At 37.9% G+C, this 16,291-nt stretch overlaps 1 protein-coding gene across 1 annotated transcript in view; it reads left to right on the forward strand.

Annotated features, from left to right (window-relative positions):
• The first annotated feature begins 1,983 nt into the window (after nt 1–1,983).
• The window catches only part of gpr4 (G protein-coupled receptor 4), a 54,285-nt gene continuing 39,977 nt past the window's right edge, over nt 1,984–16,291 (forward strand). The window contains exon 1 of the mRNA XM_023292211.3: nt 1,984–2,141. The gene's annotated coding sequence lies outside the window, so the exon portion shown is untranslated. The remainder of the gene's footprint in view (nt 2,142–16,291) is intronic.

Below are 16,291 nucleotides of genomic sequence, written 5' to 3' on the forward strand. Positions count from 1 at the left end.
TTGTGAGTTAAATATAGCCAGACCTACAATAGATCTGAACTGATGGAATTAACTGTAATCATGTATTCCTAACACTGCCGTAAGTGAGTTCATGAATGTAGTTTTTATCATCGGGGTTTCACACATTAAACTGAGGTCTAGGGGTAGAGGAAAGTATGAGCATCAAACACTTCATTTCCTGCACCATCCAGTGAATTTTTATTCACTCATTTGTGTCTTCCTCTCTCACTTAATGTCTTTATTTAGGTAAAGAAGGCTCCAATTTTTGGCCTCAAGTGAAATACAAGTTTTTAACATAGAGGTTTTCTTTCACGTTTTGAATTAAGGGATGAGGACAAATCCACATCTTCTAAATTCTGAGGAAATCCACACCTATGAGTAAGCTTGTTAGTTTTTTGTGCTTACAATGTTATTCTATTTTTTTAAAAAATTGCTATCAGTATTAGAGGAACCTCCTAAATCTGCAGTTGGAAACCATAATAATGCTAAAATCATCACAAAAGGCTTCAAAATCACAACAAAAAGATGTAAAACCAAAACAAAAATTGGCAAAATTACCACAAAAAGATGCAAATTTACCACAAGAAGATGCTAAACTACCACAAAACAAGTAAAATCACCACAAAAAGACACAAAACTATGCCAAAAAGATATAAAATCACAACAAATAGGCCAAATGTCCACAAAAACACAACAAAATCTGGAAAAGGCATCAAAAATAAACACAAAATTAACATAAAAGATTTAAAATCACTACAAAAAGATGTAAAATCCCAACAAAAACAGGCTAAATCACCACAAAAAGACACTAAATTACTGCTAAAAGATGCAAAATCACCACAAGGACATGCTAAACTACCACAAAAAGATGTAGAATGACAACAAAAAAAATGTAAAATTACCACAAAAAAACAAAAAATTATCACAAGAAGATGCAAAACTATGAAAAACAAAATGCTAAATGGCTACAAAAAGATGCAAAATCACCACAAGGAGATGCTAAACTACCACAAAGATACAAAATTACCACAAAAGATGCAAAATTACTCCAAGAAGATACTAACTAAAACAAAAAGATGGAAAATCACCACAAAAAGACACAAAACTAAAACAAATAGATGTAAAATCACAAAAAAGAGACCAAATGACCATAAAAAAATCATAACAAAATCTGGAAAAACCATCAAAAATACACACAAATTACCATAAGAGATGTAAAATCACCACAAGGAGATGCTAAACTACCACAAAAAGATGGATAATGAACACAAAAGGTAGAAAATTTCCATAAAAACATGCAAAAATGCGACAAAACGACACAAAACTGCCATAAAAAGATGCAAAATCACAACAAAGAGGAAAAATGACCACAAAAAATCACAACAAAATCTGAAAAAATCCTCAAAAACACCCAAAATTACAAAAAAGATGACAAATCACCACAAAAAGATGTAAAATCCCAACAAAAACAGGCTAAATAACAGAGACAAAAACTGTAAATGAAAACTGGTTCTCAATTGACATACCCAGATAAATAAAGGTTAAATATAAATAGAAGAAAAAAATGCAAAAAAACCCAACTAAAATCACCGCAAATAGATGCAAAAAAGAGGTCAAATAACCACAATAAATACAAAAGTTACAACAAAAACGCTAAATGACCACAAAAAGATGCAAAATCCATATAACAACAGGCAAAGTCACCACAAAAAGATGCAGAATTATCACACACAAACACACACATCTACAGACTGAGCTTTAACACCATCACAGCACACACTCGTGGATTTTAGCTGTTAAAATCTGAGGCACAACACACGCTGCACACACACACACACACACACACACACACACACACATAGAGAGAGAGAGACTAAGAGCGATCCAGTCATGCAGAAAAGCGCCTCTCTCTCTCTCTCTCTCTCTCTCTCTCTCTCTCTCTCTCTCTCTCTCTCTCTCTCTCAGCCTCAGTCTGCCGGCTGTTGTCGCTCTGCTCACACTGTTCTACGCTCCGACACTTTCTCTCTCTTTCACTCGTTTTTTTCACGGAGGTTCAATGAAATCTACTGACTTTTTTTTTCTTTTTTGCTCTGGATACGCATAAATCTGGGAAGTGAACGCAAGAATCCGGGATTCCGAATGTGAGTAAACTGTGTCTTTTACTACTGTTTCCTTTAACTGAGAGAGAAACTGTCACCTGCTGCTGCAGAAAACCAGAATGTAGATCTGCAGGCTGCATCTATCTATCTATCTATCTATCTATCTATCTATCTATCTATCTATCTATCTATCTATCTATCTATCTATCTATCTATCTATCTATCTATCTATCTATCTATCTATCTATCTATCATACTCATCACCTCCTAAAAACTCGAGGTATCAAGTTGTATAATTAAGAAAAACGAGAAAACCAGTGCGCTACAAACGTGCAATTAACTTGCTTTTTGAAGAAGTAAATTGTAAAAAAAAATGCTGATATTGACAATAAAGGTGCAACATTGCTGGGATATACAATAAAAATAGTATTAAAAAGTCTAAATGCACTACAAAAATCTATCTATCCACCTACTATCTAGATACTTTATTCATCACCTCTGAAAAATTCAAGATATCCAGTTGTATAATTAAGAAAAATAAGGAAGCCAGTGTGCAAAAGAATGGGCAAATTGTGCTTTTTGAAGAAATAAGTTGCAAAAATTGCTGATATTTACAATAAAGGTGCAACATTGCTGGAACATACAAATATATAAAAACAGAATTAAACAGTCTAAGTACACTATAAAAATCTATCTATCTATCTATCTATCTATCTATCTATCTATCTATCTATCTATCTATCTATCTAGCTATCTATCTATCTATCTATCTATCTATCTATCTATCTATCTATCTATCTATCTATCTATCTATCTAGCTATCTATCTATCTATCTATCTATCTATCTATCTATCTATCTATCTATCTATCTATCTATCATCTATCTACTTTATTCATCACCGCAGGGGAATGCAAGGTATCTGGTAGTATAATTGAGAAAAGAAAGGAAACAAATGTTCTAAAAACATGCAATTAACTTGCTTTTTGAAAAAATATGTTGTAGAAATTGTTAATATTTACAATAAAAGGTGCAAATTTGCTGGTATATACTATCAAAAACAGCATTAAATGGAGTAAATACACTATAAAATATCTATCTATCTATCTAATCTATCTATCTATATTCATCACCTCGGGAAAATTCAAGGTGTCTAGTAGTATGATTAAGAAAATATGTACAATTAACATGGAAATTGCGAAGAAATGTGAAGAAATAAGTTGCAGAAATTGCTGATATTAAGGTGCAAAATTGCTGGTATATACAATAAAAAATATTTTAAAGTGTAAATACACTCTATCTATCTATCTATCTATCTATGTAGTTACGTTGCTCATCACTCTGGGAAAATTTAAGGTATCAAGTAGTACATTTAAGGAAAATGACGAAACCACTGTGCCAAAAATGTGCAACTAGCTTGCTTTTCGAAGAAATAAGTTGCAAAATGTGCTGATAAATATAATTAAGGTGCAAAATTGCTGGTATGTACAATCAAAAACAGTATTTAAACATGTAAATACAGTATAAAAATCTATCTATCTATGGTGCAGTAGCTGGGATTTTTCCTGACGGTTAGATCATTAGGTCAGTATGTCAGTGTATTCACATCCCATAATACGCAGTGACACTCAGGCTCAGTGTTTGGACTGTGGATTAAACGCGCCACAGTAAGTGAGTCTAATGCTCTTACTGTACATAATAAACTGTCAGAGTGGGTTTTAGAGATCAAAGAATGAAAAAAATAAAGTCAGAACACGCTGTACACAAACATCTCCTCTGCTCTTTCCCCTCACTTTGAACTCCCTCTGACATCACTTCCACTCGTTTCTCGGCACTAGTTTATTTTTTATTTAGTTGTTTGTTTGTTTTTTTTAACTCCCATTAACTTGTTGCAAAAGCGAGTCAAACTGCATTAGCAAATGGGCCGAGCTGGCAAGCATCGACATTACAGTACAGCAGGTACTCGTCTCTCAGCTCCTGGGGTATTGGCTGCAGACAATTAATAAATAATGAGACTGAACAATTAAATCAGCCACTTGTGTCGCTGAATGGTTCAAGCTGCATGTTGGTCTGCGCTGCGTTTTTATTTAGACGCAACAGAAGCAGCTTCAAAGCTACGAAGAGTGTCTTTAAAGTGTTGTTGGAAAGATTCTGCTTTGAGTCTATGAACTTTACTGAGCCAGTTAGACTTGTAGCTCATTTTCCGCCTACGTCTAGTTGAAATTTTGCCATTTTGTCGTTCTGGCATGTAGTCTGTGAATCTCAAATCTCTGCTTCTGCCAATTTCCAACTTCAGTCCGTCAATCTGATTTCTCAAAACCAAACAGAACAGAAGATATTTTATCTACCTGAGCAAATAGTAGGTTGTAATTTGGTGGTCTACCATGTTGTGTGTGTGAATGTGTTTTCTCTACTTGTAATATGCAAAATCACAACAAAAAGACACAAAACTACCATAATAAGATGTAAAATGACAACAAAACAGGCTAAATCAACACAAAAAGGCACAAAATGACCACAAAAAGATGCAAAATAACAACAAAAAGAGGCTAAATGTCCACAAAAAAATTTGGAAAAATCATCAAAAATACACACAAAATAATCCTAAAAGTTGTTTAAAAAAAAAAACCACAAAAAGATATACGTAAAATCACAACAGGCTAAATCACCACAAAAAGACACAAAATTACCATAAAAGTTGTAAAAAAAAAAAAACAAACAAAAAACACACAAAAAGATGTATAATCCCAACACAACAGGCTAAATCATTGCAAAAGGACAAAAAATTCCCAAAAAAGACACAAAATGACAACAAAAAGAGGCTTAAAGACAACAAAAAATCTGGAAAAATCATCAAAAATACACACAAAATTACCTCAAAAGATGTAAAATCACCACAAAAAGATGTAAAATCCTAACAAAAACAGGCTAAGTCACCACAAAAAGACACAAAATTGCCAGAAATAGATGCAAAATTACAACAACCGGAGCAAATAGTAGGTTGTAATTTGGTGGTCTACCGTTTTGTGTGTGTGTGAATGGGTTTTTGCTACTTGGTTGTGGTCAGATTGAGGATAAATACTGAATGAATGTGTTTTTCTGTAGTCTAACAGTAAAGACACTGCACGTTTTGAAGATGATCAAGAGTTCAGGACTATATACAATAGTTTTGCCTTTGATTGTTGCGTGTCAGTCTGAAATTTAGTGTTCTTTGAATTTAAAGGTGTGGATTGGACAGGGATTTGCACATTTAAAGGATTATTTACTATCAATATACTAAGAATGTTAGAACAAAATGCAGCACAGATGTGAAACCAGACAGCTTTAAGGAGGACACATGGGGTTTAACCAAATCAAATTGTGGCCTCATGTTTTCCTGGTATGCATCTCCTCTTATGGAAGATGCTTTTCATGCTCTTAAGAATAAATGTAAGGCAGTAGTTTCTTCTGAAAGAAATGTTGGGAACAGTTAGGAACATCTCTGAAAGATGTGAACATTTCTAGGGTAAAAAAAAAGCTTTATGTACACATATATGTACACAAATTGACATACATGTTCTACAGTTTCATTAAAGTGTCATCACTGCTGCTGCTCAGTGTGTTTGGATGATGTTTTATCCGGTAGTACAACTCTAAATGTTAATTAAACACAGCTAGCAAATGCAAAATGGGCAAGCTGGCGGCGTGATTTTGTGAGCAGGTCTGTCTCTGCAGACGTCTCTATGATCCGTCGCTGTGGGATTCCCATATGGTGCAGAACTCAAGCCGTGAAATTGCTAAAACAGTTGGAAAAGATGCAAGGTTCTGCAGAAAACTGTGGAAAAACCGGCGTCGTGTTCGTGTTCGAATGTCCTCTCCTGCTGCAGTTTCAGAGGCGTAGGTTATGCAGCGACATCTATCATTTAGAAAAAGGCTGCAGCGAGTGAAACACGGCTCGAGCACCAACTGTTATGGATTCGTGTGGACGTCACAGTTGGCGTAAGCAATGACCGACGCATCGAGCAAAACAGCGGCTGCAGGCAGAAAGAGACACTGATCTCCAGGATGGCTTTGTGCTTCACCGAGCGTCGGGGAAACGTTTCAACAGACCTTAATGGTTCTTCTGAGTAAAAAGCCGACACAATGAATCCCCTGTTCCTCCTACAGAATTCCTCTTTTCTACTCTGACAGTTATAATATTAAAATCAATAGAATCTCCTTTTCTTCTCGGAGTCTTTGTGAGCGCCCCCCCACTCTATTTACACCCACTGTGAAGATGGATACAGACAGTTGGTCCCACTCTCTCTTTTATTTCATCTTTCCCTTGTTTTCTGTTGCTTGTTTTCAGCTTTGAACTTCTACTGAATCACTTAAAATATATTAAAAAGCAATGAATGGAAAGCACAATCTGGGAATGGCAGAATCTATGGCATCATTTATAACACTGCAAGTGAACCACCTTCTCCCCTTCCTCGACGCCCTCCTCCTCCTCCTCCTCCTTGTTCTCCGTCGCTTATTGAACTATTTCTGAACTTGTTGGAAAGATAATCTGTGCAGTTTTAGCTCTGACCTTGGAGGCAGGAGGATGACTGTGGTTAGCTAAGAAGCCCAGCTTTACTTCACCTGCCAGTTCCTTTTTCCACTCTTCAACCAATCTCACACACATACATCCACACCACCTTAGATCTGCCTCCTTCTTCACTGTCTTCCTCAGAAGTCGGAAAGTGGTGCAACCTTTGAAAGAGTGTGTTTGCCCTTGGGTGAAGTTTGTGAGGCAAACACACAATAGGCAGTGCACAAATCTGTCAGTTTACAGGGGGGGAAAAAAGCACTAAAAAGTTTGTTCATGTTCCAGTTTTTTAATAGTTGGCAGCAGATTTTGATCTGTTAGATGCATATACACTCACTGGTCACTTTTATTTGGTACACCTTGTTAGAAAAAGGTTGGATCCCCTTTTGCCTTCAGAAGTGCCTAAATTCTTAGGTGTTGGAAACATTTCTCAGAGATTTTGGTCCATATTGACATGATAGCATCACGCAGTTGCTGCAGATTTGTCTGCTGAACATGATGGTAATCTCCCGTTCCACAACATCTCAAAGGTTCTATTGGATTGAGATCTGGTGACTGTGGAGGCCGTTGGAGTACAGTGAACTCATTGTCATGTTCAAGAAACCAGTTAGAGATGATCTGAGCTTTGTGACATGGAGCATTATTATGCTGGAAGTAGCCATCAGAAGATGGTCCATTGTGGTCATAAAGGGATGGACATGGTTAGCAGCAACACTCAGGTGGGCTATGGAGTTTAAATGATTGGTACTAAGGGGCCCAAATTATGCCACGAAAAAAAAAACCCACACCATTACACCAGCAGCAGCCTGAACCGTTGATGCAAGGCAGGATGGATCCATGCTTTCATGTTGTTTATGCCAAATTCTGCCCCTAACATCTGAATATCACAGCTGAAATGGAGACTCATCAGACCAGGGAACGTTTTTCCAATCTTCTATTGTCCAATTTTGGTGAGTCTGTGCAAATTGTAGCCTCAGTTTCCTGTTCCTAGCTGACAGAAGTGGAACCCACTGTTGTCTTCTGCTGCTGTAGCCCATCCTTGTCAAGGTTGCATGTGTTGTGCGATCAGAGATGGTATGATGGTGTTCTACATTCCTTAGCAATATATTGGCTGATTAGCTATTTGTGTTACCAAGCAATTGAACGGGTGTACCTAATAAAGTGGCCAGTGAGTGTATATGGTGACTTTTTAAGTAGTACTACTAGCACGGTGAAGTTTATGAGTTATGTCACAATCTAATGTTGGATCTGAGTAACTGGATTAAAAAATGTGATTCAAGGATAGGAGATAATACAAGAAGAAAAAAGGACAATTAGACAGGAGACTGAGATTTTAAAGGACGGTAATAAAAGAGGTGAGAGTAAAGATGGGCAGCGGAGGAAACAGGAGAAGAACGGGATGATGGATGGAGGGATGAGGACAGCGGGACAAAAAAAGAGCTTCAGAGGAGGGTGAATGTGAAACAGATAGCATGATGGTGTAATTGCTCTCCAGAGGTTCTTCTGATAAGCAGCACTTAAGAGCCTGTGTGGTTAAGTAATCACTGTGATTAACGGCTACAGCGCAGAGAACGACAGTAACTGCTAGCCTGACCGAAGGATCGACACCCACTGCACTACAATACCGCATTATACTGTAACATAACACCGCTGTCATGTGAACCCCTCCCCAATTCTGTAAACAGGGTTTGCAATTTTTCCTTAATCTGCTTGAAATCACATCTTGGGATGCAGGTGCAGCTTGGGTGTTGCTTTGTTGTAGCAAAACTCCAATTTATCTTAGAAATTAGGAGTCAATGGCTTCCTAATTAATACAAAATAATGCTAAACTACTGGAACATGATTGGGAGGAATTCATAAAATGACCCACTTTGTCATCTGGAAACATCATAAAACACCTGCTGCATGTGTAAATTACACACCAGATGCTAAACATGGATTCATAATTAGATTAATGAGAGGTGAGAGAAACCCTGTCACTGTTGAATTCATGTGTTTAACTGCGACATTAGATTTCAGTCACAGTAAATTGACACAAAACTGCTGTAGTCTTGAGTTTTGTGTCGCTACTTCCTGCTTTATTTTGTAAAGATCCCCATCCTTGCGTGTCTACTTACTTTACTTCCTCCCTTTGTCTCCATTTCCCTCCTCTTTAACTGCCTTCATTAGTTTTACTTGTGTCTAACCTGTGTCTTGTCTCCCTAATTAGTTTTTTTTAAATAAATAGTCTTCGCTTGTGTTTTGTCTGTTCGTTCTGTTCACTACCCTCCTGTTTAGTCTCCTTAGTTCACCTTCCTCATTCTACTTGTCCGTTTCTGGTTTGTACATTTCGTTTCTGTACCGTTTTTCCTTCCCTGCTGTTAACTCACCCTTTGCCTGATTTGAGTTTCACTGAACTACTTTTTTTCTGTGTTGAAACTTTTTGTTTTCCCTAAATTCTCCAGAAATCTTGTGTTTGTTCCCCATCTTTTATTAAGTATCTTAAGCTTGATTCAAATTCAGTTTTTCGCCACAACCTGCCTGCCATTTGTGTCTGCACTTTGGTCCTATTTTCTGAATTCCTAGTGACACAAAACAATTCAATCCGAAGCTGCATTAATCAGTGTTTGACTATAATGTAACGGGACAAAAACAAAGCTTAATGAATGATTTGTGTATGTTGGCAAAAACAGACTATTTATGCAATTACTAGACAGAGCATCAATAACATTTACTTGGAACTGCGTTTTTGTCTATCTCATATGTCTAAAATTCACACATCCATAAAGTTGAGCTGAAAAGGGACAAAAAGCTACAAATAACGACCCATAAATAGACATAATAGAGGGGCATGATTCGCATTTCATAGAAAACTTATGAAGTTTTGTCGACACTTTACATGTAGCACCTTATTATTCTGGTTGTATCAAAAGAAAGCATTAGAAATCAGACAGTAATGTTAGTGAATCTCTAACTAACTGCATGACGGACGGACAAACAGATCTGGGGTGAGAAACGTCAGCCTGCAGACTCACAGCTCGCCTTTATTGGATAATTGTTCTGGAGATGTGAGGCGTCACAAATATGCTTTCTTAATGAGAGGAATGAGTCAGAGGCGAGTGAAGGTGGCAGCGGTTGGAGTCACACCTCCACATCCGCCCACTGAGAACAGTTCAGCGCCCTGTTTAACTGGAGGTCTGCTGTTTTTCAACCGGCGTGTTTTATTGCGGGTCACTGCTTTTGTTTTCCCAGAGCCAAGAGCTCATTTGCATCTGCAGCAACGCCTCCTGCCAACCTATACTTTGCTGGTTGTCATGGTGATGAGACAATTATTTGTGTTCTCCGAAAACCTGTTACTTTCTCAGTAGATCAGGAAAACCGGTTCCCTATCAGTTATTCTGCTCGGCTTTGAAACTCTGCCCCGTTTTTTTTAACGCACTGCCCTCATGCTGTATTCTGTTGTTCTATTCTTAGAAGCCATTTTCACAGTTAAGCGGCCTGACATTAGTGACGTTTTACTGTTCCCTCACTTCATTAATTGACTGCAATGAATTAGAAGCAGCCAATTATTTTCTTATTATGAATCAAACAGGGAGGGATTATCATCTCTTGAATTAGCATCATTACATCATAAATTCATGCGAGTATCAAGTTGTGAGGAAATGTCAGAGAATTTCACATTTGCAGAAGCTTATTCTGTGTTAAATCTTATTTAAGACGTACAGCATAGTGATTCAGATCTTTGATGTTCTGATAAACTTGTGTGCTTTCAGTGACTTTAAGGAGCTATTTTTTGCACATTTTTTTCAGTAACTGGAAGAAATTGTTTGCCAGAGAAATTGTTTTTGTATTCTTCTTTGAATATGATCTTTGAACATTGCAGTTCAAACCCTATTGAGAAGTTAGTTGTTGGGGCTTTTTCAAATTCCAAATGAATATTGTTTTCTTTGAATATATTTTAAAAAAAAACATACTAAGATTTGACATATCTGAGAAACTTTTAGGTAAAGCTCAGGTTTCCAGTGACCAAAATACTTAAAGATACAGATATATTATTCAACAGGGAAATAGGATATGTATTTGCCAATCTAATGAGCTTAAGGCCAATTAATGTCTTCTGTGTGACCAAAATGGACTTTGAAAGCAGCCAGCGGAGGCTCTATTCATTGTACAGTAGGTATACATTGGCCTTCTACACAGATGGTCACATTGTCCCTCCTATCAAACACATACAGAAAAACACACAGAGCTGTGACTGTGCACTTTGCAGCAGTTGTATGTAGTTAATGTAGCAGTTAGTTACACACTGGACTGTGATTATTCCTGACGTGTGCTGCTGGACACAGCTGGTAGGTAATGCACAGGATTTCTAGGAAATTCAGAACTTTCTACTGTGTTTGGGCAGCGTCAGTTGAAGGCAGGCACAAATAAAACCTCCTGCAGCAGCTACTGCATGTGTGGATGATAGAGAATCTCTTCAGATTAGCATTTATTTTAAGCACCATTTGTTTTCTAGTTTGCAGACAGCATGTTTGCAGTGCAGTTGCAATTTTTGGGCTGCATGCAGAAGTTCACAGAAGATCCACATTGGTGCAGAAAGCACGAATTTCTACACTAAATCTTTCACATCCCTGTTTCTGTACTGCAGAGGTGCCAGTGTAGAAGGTTCTAGTGAAACAATGCAGTAATACTGAGCAAAGAAGATGAGCTAAATTCAACTTTTGAACCAGCAGGGGGATGTTTTGGCCGATCAGATATGTGCAAGCATGCATTTCTGAAGGATATGATGTGAACAGACTATTTCTAATGTTTACCTAATGGAAGGTCTGGCAATGTAATGTAATGTCATTGAGCAAAAAAGATGAACTAAATTCAACTTTTGCACCAGCAGGGGGATGTTTTGGCCGATCAGATACGTGCAAGAACAATCCTGATGGATGTAATGTGAATAGACTATTTCTACTGTTTACTCAAGACTGCTGCTATGAAAGGTCTGGTGAAGCAACGCAGTGTCATCGAGCAAAAAAGATGAACCAGATTCATTAGATCACATGCAAGATGATGATGATCAGATACATAAAAGCACACATTACTGATGGATGTCGAGTGAACTGACTATTTCTATTGTTTACCTCAAGACTGCTGCAAGTCTTGATAACTTTCCAGAAATGAAAGGTCTCCTCAGTGAGTTCTATTTTTCCATATGATAAACATTTAAATGTTCAAACTTGTTCCTCAAACTGGACTTCCTGGTTTGTACTTCATTGTTTACCAGTCCCTTCAACAAGAGGCCACCACTAGTGCAGCCCCCCATGCTGTTTAAACACAGTTGTTTTCCGTCCCCACTTAGTGAGGACATTCCAGATTTGTTGTCACACGGTGAAAGATCAGGTTTGTTGGTGCATTTCGGCAGACTTTGAGGCCTTTCAAGAACATTGCAGCGCGAGTCCAGTAACATAGTGCAGCAGAGCACATCTGTGTGTCGATGAAATGATGATGATGAGATTTAAACAAAAGAAAGAGACAGAAAAAAAGGGGGGAGAACACAGATAGAGACACGTTCGAGTCCGTGCATGTGTGTCTGACGCTGTGGCTAAATGCACCCAGAGTGTCATGAGGTCACTGCTGTCTGTCTGTAAACACTGTTAGCCCTGTTACACACACACACACACACACACACACACACACACACACTCAGATGTCTCCAGTGTGGAGACAGCAGCACCTGTGACCAGCATTAGAGCAGTTTCAGATGGTCGATAACCATCTAACTCTCTCTCTGTTTGTCCTCCTTCTTCTTTCCCATTAAACCTCTGTCTCTCCATCCTCTTCTCTCCTCCATTTTTCTATCACCCCTGTATCTTTTTCACTATCGATGACTTTCTCTTTTAACTCTTCTTTTCCTCCTTCCACCTCGTCTTCTCTTCCATCTTCATCTCTTTACCCCTCTGCTCTCTCTATCTCTTTTTTGCCAGGATAAAGTTACCCTCTCTTTCTCTCTATCCATTTAACTCAACCCCTTTTCCATCTCTCACACAATCTCCATCTCTTCCCACTTCTCTCACCTCTTGCTTCCCAGCTCTGGCACCCGCCTCTTATTTGCTCCCCACTGATCGATAATTTGCTTCTTGTTGCCTCACTTATCGACAAATCAAAGTTGAAGTCTTTCCATTTTCAGTGTGTTTCTTTTTTTATTCTCCTTGTCTTCGTTCTTCTCAGGCTTGCATTGCTGCACTGACAAATTTTGCATATCTGCTATTTATCGTTACAACTTTAGGTGAAAAAATCAGGAGGATTCATTTAGAAAGAAGTTAAAGATGCTGAAAGTGAATCTGTGTGAAATCTGAAACCGCTGATTTGATAAATAAATTCAAAGTGTGAGCTCAGGGAAAGGAGAAGAAAGGAGAAGATATCTTTCTCTCTCAGTCGCTTTGCATCTCTCTCCTGCTTTCCTCTCTCCTCCCACAGTCTCTCATCTGCTATTGACTGATTTAATAATAGAATACTGAGGATAATCAGATGAAACTTTAATGATACCGGGTAAAAAATGAGATTGTAACCACTATCTATCATCGCTATTTGCAGATACAGAACAGGAGCCTGAGATAAAAATATAAGAGATAATCAACACTTAGACCACTTATGATATACAGTATAAAATTTTTAAAACTCACTCAGCAAAGTGCAAACTTTGCATACTGTTATTGTGTTGAATAGGAATGCTAGACTTCTGGAGGAGGCTTGAAACTTGGAAACTTTGTTGTGTTGGAACTATTTGAAGGTGTTCTTGTATGAAATGCTGTATATAGCAGCACAGACAGAGTGACCCACCTCAGTGAAACCTTCTCTGGACCTACATTTGCTATGTGATAATTTGTTAAATATGATTTAGGGACTTGCATCATATATGTGTAAAACTGAAATAAGCTACATTTTCAGACAATAACCTTTTTCAGCACTCTGACGTTCATGTTATAAAGCAGGACCACCTGAAATAATCGTTAAAAAGTCCATTAAATCAGATCCTAATTTGATATCTGTTTGTATTTTGTCTATAATAGCCGTAGAATATGCTTACATGTGATTAACTTTCTCTATATTAGTCTGTATAGTAACAGAGTTCACCATTGCTGTGATACAGTCTGACTGCCTTCCTGTGCACACAAATTTCACAGGAAAATGATGCATACAGGTGATTCAGTGTAATTTTATCCCACTGATGACAGCCTCACTGTTCACAGCTTGATCTCTTCACAAGCTTCCAGTTTTTAGTTACTGCTAATGCCAGCAGGACATTTGTTGCTGCCAATGCTTCACAGTAAATGTTTTTAGTCTGCAAAACCAGGATCGTCTTCTACTCTAATAAGAACACTGCACGGCTTACTTGGTGACCAGCTACACTGGGCGCTGTTGTTGTGTGAAAAACTGTTTGCACTCGACAAACCAGTTGCTGTTCTGTTGTGTTTTTAACAAAGTAGTTGCAAAAGTAGCGTAGTATCAAACTGCAGTCGCTGTTACCATAGCAGCCATGATTGTCAACAAATCAACCAGGACTGAAAACCCAAGGATTACATTTTAAGGTTCCTACTGTGCCAGTTGATGAGTTGTACTTTAATGACTCATATTCCTAAGGAAAATTTAAATTAAAATTACAAGACAGCAGATGACAAATTCTTCAGTTCAGGATGAATTTCCTACTTTGTGTTTTTTTGTGCCCTGAGCACCAGTAGTTATACTTTATGGCAGCGTCCTGCAGACAGAACAGCAAAAGATGAAAACTTAAACTGCAATCAAGGAAAAGATGATAACACTGAAAATGTACATGTGCTCTGTTTCCTCCTGTATAACTGTGTCCCTTCTTAACCTGCTCCCTAAAACATAAGCCATGCTCTGAATGAACCATCTCGCATTTAACTTGCAGCAACTTATGTTTTCCTCAATGGCAGCAGGCAGATTTATGAAAATTCATGACTTAACTGTTATTACTCTGACTGTCTGCCAGTAATTGAATCCTCTGTGTTTCCAATGAAATTGAAAATGTACTAAATCATACTGAGATGCATTTTAGTTTACTGAAGCTATTCAGATTTCTAATCCACAGAGACAAGAGTCGGTTTTCTTCTTACTGGTGCAAGATTTATGTTTCTTGCCTCAATTTTTGCCTCAGTGACCAACTGCATAAATAAGTTACAGACAACTTACATCATACTGTATTCGGTGTGTATAAATGTACAGTGGCAACGAAAAGGAAGTGAACCTCTTGGAATTAGTTTTATTAATGTGTGAATTTGTCATAAAACAGGGTAAAATCTTGATCTAAATTACAATTACAAACAGTCAATTTAACTAACAACACCCGAAATTGCATTGGATCATTCATAGTGTAGATTGGAAAAAATATGTGAACCCCTAGACTGTAAACCTGAAGTCCAAACAATGCAGTAACACCACAGATGTGGGTTTGAGCTATTTAGACCTCTAAAAAAACACTCTAACACAGGAGTTTCCTATTTACAAGAAGCCTCTGCTGATCCAAGCCTTGCAAGAAAAAGATCTCAGAACTGTTTATTTGCATAACGCTGGAAATATTTACAAAGTCATCTCAAAGATTTTAGATATTTGTCAGTCCACAGTTGGAGAAACTATCTATAAATGGAAATGATTTAGTTTTGTGGCTTACTCTGCCTTCAAGTGGGCGCCCAGCCAGGACGACTCCAAAAGCACAATGCAGATACTAACGCCAAAGACTTAAAGGACTCACTGGAGCTGGTTAACATCTCACACAACAGGAGTTTACCACACAAATTGAGATGCAGGGTTTTGTGGAACATGGTGTCCATGGCAGGATACCGAGGGTAGAGCTTCTACTCTTTATAAATACACTCTGCTGTCAACCAGAATTTTGCCAAAAACACCAAATGTGAACTGAAGAAACTGTACGGTTAAACTGTTTGGGAAGAACATACATGTATGGCATTACAATGACGCTGCATATCAACATGAAAGCACCATCCTAGAGGTGTAGTATGGCTGTGGAGGCATTTGCATTACCCAGTTTCTACTGAGCAACACTTGGTGGACTTGGTCTCCTGACTAGATCCTTGCTTGTGTTGTATCTACTCTCAGATGTACGTTGCTTTGGATAAAAGTGTGGATGAAATTGTAGAAACTGAAGTAGTCTCCCTGACATTATACTGTAAGATACCTTGAAAAACTTTGGAATTCATTTTCCCCTCAGTAATAACGAGCTGCCCAGGTGGAGTCATAATGCCCCCAAAATAATGACCCTAAACAGCCAGAATGGCCTGAAACAAGGAAACATCCAGAGCCCAGACCTTAACCTAATGGTGATACTGTGGAATGACCTCATGAGAGATGTTCACAACAGACATTCTGACAATATGGCTGAACTGAAGCAGCTCTGAAGGAGGAGTGGTCCTAAATTCTACTTATATAACCTTCCAGCCAATATCTAGTTGTTGATTTAACCTCTAAAAACTCATCTCTGTGTGACAGTTACATATTTAGAAGCTTTTTTCCATGAAAATAATCCCTTCCTGCCTCAAAATGGCTTCGCTGTAACTCGATACGGTTGCTTCTTCTAGAATGTGTAGATCCAGGAAGTATTTATCTCTTTCTCTACCCATCCCTCCCAGCTTACTGCA

The sequence above is a fragment of the Amphiprion ocellaris genome, chromosome 7 (assembly GCF_022539595.1).
Source record: "Amphiprion ocellaris isolate individual 3 ecotype Okinawa chromosome 7, ASM2253959v1, whole genome shotgun sequence".
Taxonomy (NCBI): domain Eukaryota; kingdom Metazoa; phylum Chordata; class Actinopteri; family Pomacentridae; genus Amphiprion; species Amphiprion ocellaris.